The 10,532-nt window shown below is 41.3% G+C and overlaps 2 pseudogenes; both read right to left on the reverse strand.

The window, feature by feature from the left end:
• Positions 1-809: 809 nt before the first annotated feature.
• LOC125221446 lies at positions 810-3,170 on the reverse strand (annotated as a pseudogene).
• Positions 3,171-4,421: 1,251 nt separating this feature from the next.
• LOC125217939 lies at positions 4,422-7,103 on the reverse strand (annotated as a pseudogene).
• Positions 7,104-10,532: the final 3,429 nt, after the last annotated feature.

Raw genomic sequence — 10,532 nt, forward strand, 5'->3', positions numbered from 1 at the left:
GGTTCCTGTCGCACTCCACCTGCCCGCTCTGCCACTCGCCGGCCGAGCCGGTGGACGCCTCGGCGAAGAAAGATTTGGCGAGTGGCATCGTTTAGGAACATTAATATTTTGGGACATTATAGTGTTTATTGTTCTTTTATTTGTGAAAAATACACATTAATAAATTACTACATTTTAAAAACTTCATAATTGAATTATATACACCTTCCGATTTTCCTCAGATTTTCGATGTGGGATAGGATTGGACTCAATATCTACACATATACTCCCTCTGTCCACAAAAAATAAACCACTTTGTGTATGGCACGGGTTTTAATGTAGAATTGGTAAAGTAAGAGAGAGAGAAAAAAAGTAGGTAAAGAAGAGAGATAGAGAGAAAAGTGAGTAAAGTATGAGAGGAAGAAAAAGTGTGAAAGTATGAGATAAAATTTCCATTTTAAAAAATTGATCTATTTTTATGGACGTTCCAAAATAGCAAAGTGATCTATTGTTTGTGGATGGAGTGAGTAAAAAAGTACTACTCCCTCCGTCCACAAAAATTTGTCCCATTTTGCATTTCCGTCCGTCTCCCAAAATTTGTCGCATTTCACTTTTACTATTTTTGTAGTGACCTCATATTCCACTAACTCATTCCTACTCATATTTTATTATAAAACTAATATATAAAATTAGGACCCACAATCCAACAACTTTTCAACTCACTTTCTATTACATTTCTTAAAATCCGCGCCCGGTCAAACCGAGACGAATTTTCGTGGACAATGTCGTAATAAATTTCTACATTTTAAAAACATCATTTCATCAAAACATATACATCAATCATACAGGTGACATACTAATTCCTAATAATTGTAAAATAAGATTAAAAAAAACTCCTAATTGAATATCATAGCCTAGTTTTACATGTCTCACTTGTTAATTAGAAAATTAAATTAGTATGTTCATTTAGGGTTGACCATTCCTCCAACATAAGGAATTGCGGTGTTCTTAATCCAGCTGTCGTCGCCGTCGTAGACCTTCGCCGGAGTGAATTTATCGGCGAGATCCGGCGTCATCTTCTGAATGCCCTTCCACGTCACCCTTTCGGTGGCGGCCCCTTGCCCCCGGTTCTTGTACTCGCCGTAGTAGAGCGTGTCGAGGCCCCACGTCCCCATCCACTCCGTCCACCCCTCGGGCGCGATGAAGCTCCGTCGATGTTCGACTCCATCACGATCGTCCTCGAGAACGCTCTTCATGGGCCGGCCCAGGTACGCTTGGCACGGGCTTCACGGTGAAGAATTCCTTCTCCACCGTGATGCTGCAGTTTTGGAGCACCGTCACGCCCACGGCCCGGCTGTCGTTGCGGGCCTGGGCCGTCACCGTGCAATCTTGGTTGGCGAGAGGCTGCTTCACCGCGACGACGCAGTTTTGGAAGACGGCCTCGGCGTCGCCCCAGATGATGTCCATGGTGCCGGAGATGTGGCAGTTGCGGTAGAATTGGCGGTAGATGTGGGCGTAGAGGGTGCTCTGGTAGCCGCTCATGTGCACGTTGTAGAACACCGCCTTGTCCCCGGAGACGCGCACTGCTATCGCCTGGCGCCCCGAGGCTCCGGCCGAGTTCTCGATCTTGATGTCCTTTGCCATAAAGTCATCCCCATCAACGGCTACAACACCAAACGTGTTAATTAGATTTTAAATAACGAAATTTGGTTATGATCAATCTTATACCAATTTTGTAGGCAAAGCTTACATAGAGTTGCAGTTTGGAAGGTAGGGATGCCCGATACGAAGCTTTGGCTACCGGAGATGACGGTCTTGGTGGGGCCTTCTCCGACGAGGACGACGTTGTTGGCGCCACCGGGGACCTTGACAACCTCCTTGTAAACACCGGCCTTGATTTGGATAACGAACAACTTGGTGCTATTAATGGGCGCGGCGGCGATGGCTGCCCCGATCGTCTTGTATTTCCCGCTGCCGTCAAGCGCCACCACCGCATTTGGCGTGAACTTCCCCGGAGCCGCGCCAAGGAGGCTTCTCTGATGCGGATCCACGAAACCCGGATTCCGCGGGACTGTCTCCATCACTTTCTGCTCGAGGACCTCTCTCGAGCCGCTGAACAGTTTTCCGAGATCGAGCGCCTCGAAAAGCTTTGCCACACCATCGACTATCGCGAGGCCGTTGCTCAGCATCTCGCCGGAGGTTTTGAGCAGTTCCTTTATCTTCTCGCCAGTCTCCCCTACCAACACGTAATATACATTTAGGCATCATTCGGTTCGTAAAATTATATCTAATGATTAAATATATTTTGTGTTAGGTTCATAAGATTGAATCCCACAATTTAATACTAGATGAATAGTTTTATGATAATTAGTCATAGCTGCCCCTTCAACTAAAGTAATCCTACAATTTATTTTAGATGAATAATCATATGATAATAGTAAGTCAAGACAACCGAACAATACATTAGGATTAGAGTTTTTGATCTAGAAACAAGTTATGGAAAATTAAAAACAAGATCGCCTGTCCGACAATAAGTGAGTTAGTTGAATATATTACTATTTTTATTAGTGATTTTATAATAAAATATGAGTGATATGAGTCACAGGATGAATAGTACACTTTGCTAAAAAGAGTACAAGTGATATACTCAAGAGATTTAATGACATATAGAAAAATAGAAAAAAATGAAACAATTACTAGAGAACAGTGAGAGTAATATTATCATAATTAATTTACCGGTGGTGTTCTCGAAAGCGTCGACGCAGGTATCCTTGCAGGAGACACCGGCGCTGAGCCAGACCTTGACGTCGTCGACATAGTCGTCAACGTCGCTGACCTCGAATTTGTCGATCCTGGCCATCGATCTTTTGATATTGTTAACGGTGGTGTTGAGGACCTGCTCGCAGACGACCAGCGCCCCTTCGTCCGCTTATCGGTGGAGGCGTCTTGGTACGTTTTCGACTTGGTGATGGCGGTCCGGAGGTTCTCGACGGTGGAGTTGAACGACGAGAGAAGAAGCCCCTTGGGCTCGCTGCTCTGGGCCTCGGAGAGGGTCTTCTTGCAGGTTTCTTTGAACTCGGCGTTCGCGCACATCGTGTCCACCTCGGCGGCCGGGGCGGCGCCGGCGGAGACGGCGGAGATCATGCACGCCGCCAGGAGGAAGGTCGCCAGGATTGCCTTATTCATATCGCCCATTTTGTTAACTGATTTTCTACACTTTTTTTGGGAATGTGAAAAATATGGAGTTTATATAGGTTAGGAGATGCAACGTTTGTGGTAGTGATTTTGGATTTGTCGAGAGTCTAAATATGGATAGATACTTGGAAATTGTGGGGTGGAGAGATCTGGTCACTTGCATGCAAAATTGGTGGACGTGGTATGAATTATTTTTTTTGCATAATAAATTACTAATTTGAAGGTATATTGATTGTACTAGTTTTAGATGTATATGATATTACTCCTCCATGAAAGTTCGTCTCATTTTTCTATTTCCGCCGTCCCACAAAATTTGTACCATTTTCACTTCCGTCCGCCCGCTCGTCCACTAACTCATTCCTACTCACATTAGAATAAAACTACTCCCCCCGTCCAAATGTAAGAGTCACATTTTGTCATTTAAGTCCGTCCCAGTTAAAGAGTCACATTTAGAATCTACTAAATCTAAATTTCGTAGTTTTTTCCTTGAGTAATTTTAAAAATTGCTAGAGAGACTAGATTTGAATCGATCTTCATGATTTTTCTGATAATTTTCCCAAATACACATGGAATGGTGTAATGAGATGCTGGAATGTGACTCTTGCTACTCAATATTAATTTTTCCCTTTATTCAAGGGAGGTTTTCGTAGTCATAGTTGCACGATTTCAACTGTTTATCTTTCTCCCCGTCCCCAACTTGTTTATTATTCCTTTCTCTGGCAAGTGGCAAGCTATAATTTCATTACAAAAATACTTATATAAGATAGAATCCATTATGATGTAATGCTTGTCTAATAGTGGAGTTATGAAATATAATTAACTAATTAAGTATAATTAACTTAAGTAAATTCACTTTTCAAATTTAATGAGATTGACTAAAATTTGACAAAATTGTCATTTTAAAAATTATTTTCCCGTCTAAAATACTACCTACGTCCCTAAAAATTTGTCCCATTTCAATTTTTACCATTTTTTGTAGTGGACCCCATATTCCACTAACTCATTCTTACTTACATTTTATTATAAAACTAATATACTATTATAAAATTAGGATCACAATTCTAACTTTTTCAACTTACTTTTCTTTACATTTCTTAAAATCCATGCGGATCAAACTGAGACAAATTTTGGAGACGGCGGAGGTAGTAACATCTAGTGACTAGTACTACCAATTATTCTCCATTTATCTGTATTCAAACAATATTTCAGTTGAATTGATCTTATTAAAATTATAAGAAGATGAAAGCTTGAAACTCAACCAAATTTCAATTGGGTTTCGATATTAGTTTTGAATCGAACCGTAAATGGACTGTCTCATATATAAGAAATACTATAACATAGTATTAAGATGTCCCACTTATTATAAAGTGCAATATACTAGTATATGCCACACTAAACTGAAATTAATTAATCACTTAGGGTTGACCATTCCTCCAACATAAGGAATTGCAGTGTTCTTCACCCAGCTGTCATCGCCGGCGTAGACCTTGGCCGGAGTGAAGCCTTCCGCCAGCTCCGGCGTCATCTTCTGAATACCCTTCCACGTCACCCTTTTCGACGTATCCGCGCCTTGCCCGCGATTGTTGTACTCGCCGTAGTAGAGCGTGTCGAGGCCCCACGTCCCCATCCACTCCGTCCACCCCTCGGGCGCGATGAAGCCATCGATGTTCGACTCCATCACGATCGTCCTCGAGTACGCCTTCATCGGCCGCCCCAGGTACGCCTTGGCCGGGGGCTTCACGGCGAAGAATTCCCTCTCCACCGTGATGCTGCAGTTCTGGAGCACGGTCACGCCCGTCGCCCGGGTGTCGTTGCGGGCCTGGGCGGTGACCGTGCAGTCTTGGTCGGGGAGAGGCTGCTTCACGGCGATGTTGCAGTTCTGGAAGACGGCCTCGGCGTCGCCCCAGATGATGTCCATGGTGCCTGTGATGCGGCAGTCGCGGTAGAACTGGCGATAGATGTGGGCGTAGAGGGTGCTCTGGTGGCTGCTCATGTGCACGTTGTAGAACACGGCCTTGTCCCCCGAGACACGCACGGCCGCGGCCTGGCGCCCGGAGGCTCCGGCCGTGTTCTCGATCCCGATGTCTTTCGCCATGAAGTCATCACCATCAATGGCTACAATTACATGTGACACACAAAGATTGTAATAGTAATAATGGAATTTGATGAAATTCTTTATACAGTTTGCAAAATAGGATATGAAATACTCTCACTATCCCACAAAGTTTGTCCGCTGTCCGCACGATTTTAGAAATCGTTTAACTTTAGACATGTGAGACAGTAGGTGAATAAGGGTCCCATATTGAGGAAATTGAAGAGTGTATTTAATGTCCATTTTTGGAAAGATTCCAATTGGGTGATTTTGAAACTATATTATTTATTTAAGTTAAGAAAAGAAAAGAAATTAGCATATAAAGAGAATAATAAAGAGAAATTAAAATTTCATAAATTAATATTCCATTATTCTAACAAAATCTAACACGTTATTGTTGGATATCCATCATTTAAAGATATATTTATCTTTTTCTACTAGTAAGTTGGCTCGCGTTCATAAAAATATAGATGAAAGTGAGAGCTACAATCACTAACACTTTTTATTAATATTTTTCTATAAAGTCAAATAATTTTTTAAAATATAAGACTAGTCAAAATGTGTTTTTAAATGGCTATTTTCAAAACTTGTGAGTGCATAATATGACAAAATTTGTGATTTGAGAATTGTGAACTAGATTACTCACAAAGGATTGCAGTCTGGAAGGCTGGAATGCCGTCTGTAAAGCACTGTTTGCCGGATATGATAGTCTTCGTTGGGCCTTCTCCGACGAAGACGACGTTGTTAGCACCGCCAGGGACCTTGAGGACCTCCTTGTAAACTCCGGCCTTTATTTGGATAATGAACAACTGAGTACTGTTCAATGGGGCGGCCGCGATGGCTTCCGCAATGGTCTTGTATTTCCCACTCCCGTCCTGCGCCACTACCGCGCTTGGCGTGAACGTCCCCGGTGCAGCGCCAAGTAGGCCCCTAGCATGATGGCCGAGAAACCCGGGGAAACCGGGACACCCTCCCAAGGACCCTCTTGGAGCCACTGAGCAGCTTTCCGAGATCAAGCTGCCTCGAAAGCTTGGAGACGCCGAGACTATCGCGAGGCCGTTGCTCAGCAGCTCCCCAGAAGTCTTCAGCAAGTCCTTTATCTTTTCCCCGTTTCCCTGTACCAAATGACCCTTAAATTAATTAAAAAAAAAAAAACCCGAGAAATGATAGGTTGATATCCTGTCGCCATCAATTCCATGCAGCAAACAGACCTTTAATATAAAAAATACAAAAAACCCTAATTTCGAGAAATGATATATGCTGTATACCCTGTCACAATTAATTCAATGTACCAAATAGACCCTTAAATTAAAAAACAAAAATCAAAACCCTAATTTTGAGAAATGATATGCTGCATACCTGTGGTGTTTTCAAAGGCGTCGACGCAGGTGTCCTTGCAGGTGAGGCCGGCGCTGAGCCAGACCTTGACGTCGTCGACATAGTCGTCGATTTGGTTGACGTCAATTTTGTCGACCTGCTTGAAGGATCTCCGCATGTTCTCGATGGTGGTGTTGAGGACTTGCTCGCACACGGCGAGGGCGCCCTTGGTGCGGGGACTCCGCGGCGTCTTTGTAGAGGGCGGATTTGCGGACGGCGGTTTTGAGGTTGCGGATGGTGGAGTTGAAGGCGGAGAGGAGGAGCTCCTTGGGCTCGGTGTTGTTGGCGTTGGAGAGCGTCTTTTCGCACGTCTCCTTGTACTCGGCGTTCGCGCACATGGCGTCGATCTGGGCGGCGGCCGACGCCGTGGACGCCATGAAGAGGAAGGTGGCGATCGCCGCCACCGTTGCTTTGTTATTACAATACCCCATTTTTGGGACTTATTTTCTTTATTTATTTACTTAAGTGTTGGTGAATTGATCTCTGTTTATTAGCTTGAGGTATTTATAGTTTGGGAGATGAAATTTTGCGTGAGATTGGGAAATTGTGGGGTGGAGATTTGGATGCATTTTCCGGCGGCACCGGACAAGTATTATTACTCAAATAAGTAAGGATTGTTGTAATGTGTGGTTTAAATTTGATAATCACGTTTTTAATTGTTCAATATCAAATTGGACCAATTTTAGTATGTGAGGTCTATATATGCAGTTTTATTTATATAGTTAACATTCAGTCCAATTCGTTAACTTTACATGCCCAAGTATCAAATTTTTATTCTTCCAATGTTAATTATACTTAAGACTAGGATTCATTACTAATAAAAACTAACCCATTATCAAATGAAAAGAATAATAATGCTGGCTCTTTAGAATTAAAAGTAGGCCAAAAAAGAGTAGGGGTGGCCCAACACATGACGGCCCCAGCTCTGCCGTTGCCATGCCGCCTCCGGGAGCTCGCCGCTAGCTTGGTCGCCGCCTTGAGGTTTCAGCACTCAAATCTTTATATTTCGTATAATTAAAAGTTGTTAATCCAATCAAAGTTCACTTAATTTTCGTTGACCGTTAAAAGTTTGACAGCTCCATCTAAAATGAACTAAATCCGGACCGTTTTCATTTGTTCAGGATGTAATAATTCAAATGATAATGCTTTAAACCAAAATCATAAAATCGTCATATATTTAAAACCACTAGTATATGAAAATATGGAGACTGTTTTGATGAAAAAAATCCCACTTGCTCATTGATATTTCTCTATTTTAAGTTAGTGTAATTTTTTTGAATATAAATTATATTTAATGCATAAATATATTAATAAAAACATTTAATTTAATTTAAAGAGTTGATAAAGTTTTGTTGAATTAGTATGCAATTTAAATAAGTATGTACATATAATTGAAAAGGTATCTTATTGAACATGCATATTATTTGTCTGACAAAAGTTATTCTATATCTGAAGTTTTAAACTTCTACTAACTCTTATTTTTCTGCCCTTAAAACTCAAATAATTAATTTAAGCCCAATATCCTAATCTAGTTCATACTATATTTTTAAGGTAAAACATCTACTATAACAGTTGGCTTCCTCCTCCCAAAATCAATGCGCAAGACCCATGAATGAGCGGAGAACCGTAAATATTTTAATAGCTCTTGGACCATTATATCTGTTCTTATTGTTACAGTCGTACAAACAGTTTTACCATATTATTGTTGGAATTTATAAGATATATGTTGGAAGTAATTAAGTTTGGAGGAAATATTTGAGAGGAGAATGTGCGGAATATGGAATATGTGGGAAATGTTTTAGGAGATGTTGTTTATGTGGGAAAATAAATGACACTCTTAATTATAAAACTTTCTCAACTTCTCAACTTATACAAAATGTTACAACCCACTCCTATTTATAGGTAATCTAACTCATTCTAGAATACTCTACTTAATATTTTTATATTCTAAATAACTAGATTTTTTCTCTATAAAAATTTAGATATTTTAAGATAAATATCTATATTCTAGAGAATTCTATCTATAGTTAATTCTAACAAAATCAAGTTTATATGGCAATAATCCAACATCCCCTTAAACTTAATTTGTCATTCCGAGCAGCATCCTGATCTTGATAAAGTCTTCGTACTTGAGGGGCTTTGTGAAAATATCGGCAACTTGATCTTGTGATTTCACATATTCGACTTGGATATCCTAATTTGCAACGCTGATCTTGTGATTTCACATTCCCGACTTGAATCTCCTGATTTGCAACGCATTCTCTGACGTAGTGGTAGCGGGTGTCGATGTACTTGAGGGGTTTTTATCGTAATTCTCATCCATTGATGTTAAGATTCACTAATGTAGTGTGTGATCATAGAGCTTTCATTAAATACTAGAGTACTCCATAAACTGGAAATTTGATAAGGGCCGTAACCTTAGTGCCACACCATATATAACCAAATGAAAGTTAACAAAATCTCATCACATAAACCAAAAGATAAATAACTTGAGATACTATATATTTCAAAGTTCATATAACTAAGTAAAGAAAGTTAATAAAAAAAACTAGCACCTAAGGCAAAACAAAGCTTCCTCTATGCTCAAAAATCTTGAGCTTTTTCGTCTTCATCTCGAAACATTTAACACATTTGTTATTACAATAATCATAAAGTACTAAACACCCAGTCTTAGCCTTCAAAACAACACAACCCATCTCACACAAAGCCAAAGCCTTGGTTATGACAAGGCCATCAAATGGTCCAATTCTCTTCATCCGATCCCACTGCAGCCTATTCTCTTCAACTCTCAACCAAAATATGTTCAACCACTTAGGATCTTCCTGATCACCGGCACTGAACACCAGAAAAGAGTCATCACCCTCTGCAAAAATCTTCATATACCCATACCTCTTTACAATCTCCACGTCTGCCATCTCCAAGATACGTAAACCCTCGTTCCTGAAGTCGAACGACACAATCACATCATTATCGTCCTTGTCAAACGCTATCCAGTGCGAGAAGGAGCCGTTCTTGCACTGAGAATTTATAGGAGAGACAACACACAAATCATGAGCAATAATATCGCTGCCGCCGACGGTCAGCCCCCTCCAAGAATTCGTCGCTTTTGAGTACACCGACGCGTGTAAGTAGTAACCGATTTTGTAGCACGAAAACAGCTGCACCACTACATAATCTTGTGCAACCTCATCGAACCAAATCCCGTGGTTGTTGCACAACCTGTGACGATGATTTGGTTCAAACAACATTGAAATAGGGTTTGGTGGCAAGATAGTGATGAGGCCTAAACTAGGGTTGCATATTGCAATGGGTGCGTCGGTGGCCCTGTAGTAGATGCAGATCAGGCCGTTAGAAGGCCCGGTGATCACAGCACGTTGGACTGCATCCGTGGGGTCGAGGCCAAGCTTCAGATGGTAGTCCAGGATTTCCTGGGAAGCTGGCAGGGAGTTGTTGTGCAGCTTGCCGTTAAACATTGACAGTTCCGGAACTCCGTCTTCTCGTAAACTGAACTGCACGAGTAGCGTGTCGTCGTCGCTGTCGCTGTCGCCGGCATGGTGCTGAATGTACGATTTTCTGAAAGGTTTAGAATCGATGTGATCGCGCCATGATTTGCAGACACTTCGGAATCTCAAGAGGGATGTGAATGGACAATGCAAGAGGATTTCTGTTACAATGTCGTGGTTGAGGAGATTGGAATCCATCTTGTGTTTTTTTTTTTTTTTTTTATGGTTGATTTTTGATGGAATTCGCTTTATAAAGAATTTGAGATGGAAAGGGGCGGCGAGGGTTTAATAAGTTTCACTAATTCAATTTGTAGTAGTATTAATTTTCTTTTTAGAATTTTGAGCGTTAATGATGCTTTTTTTTTTCTTTTCCTTTTCCTTTTCTA

This window comes from Salvia hispanica, chromosome 4 (assembly GCF_023119035.1).
Source record: "Salvia hispanica cultivar TCC Black 2014 chromosome 4, UniMelb_Shisp_WGS_1.0, whole genome shotgun sequence".
Taxonomy (NCBI): Eukaryota; Viridiplantae; Streptophyta; class Magnoliopsida; order Lamiales; family Lamiaceae; genus Salvia; species Salvia hispanica.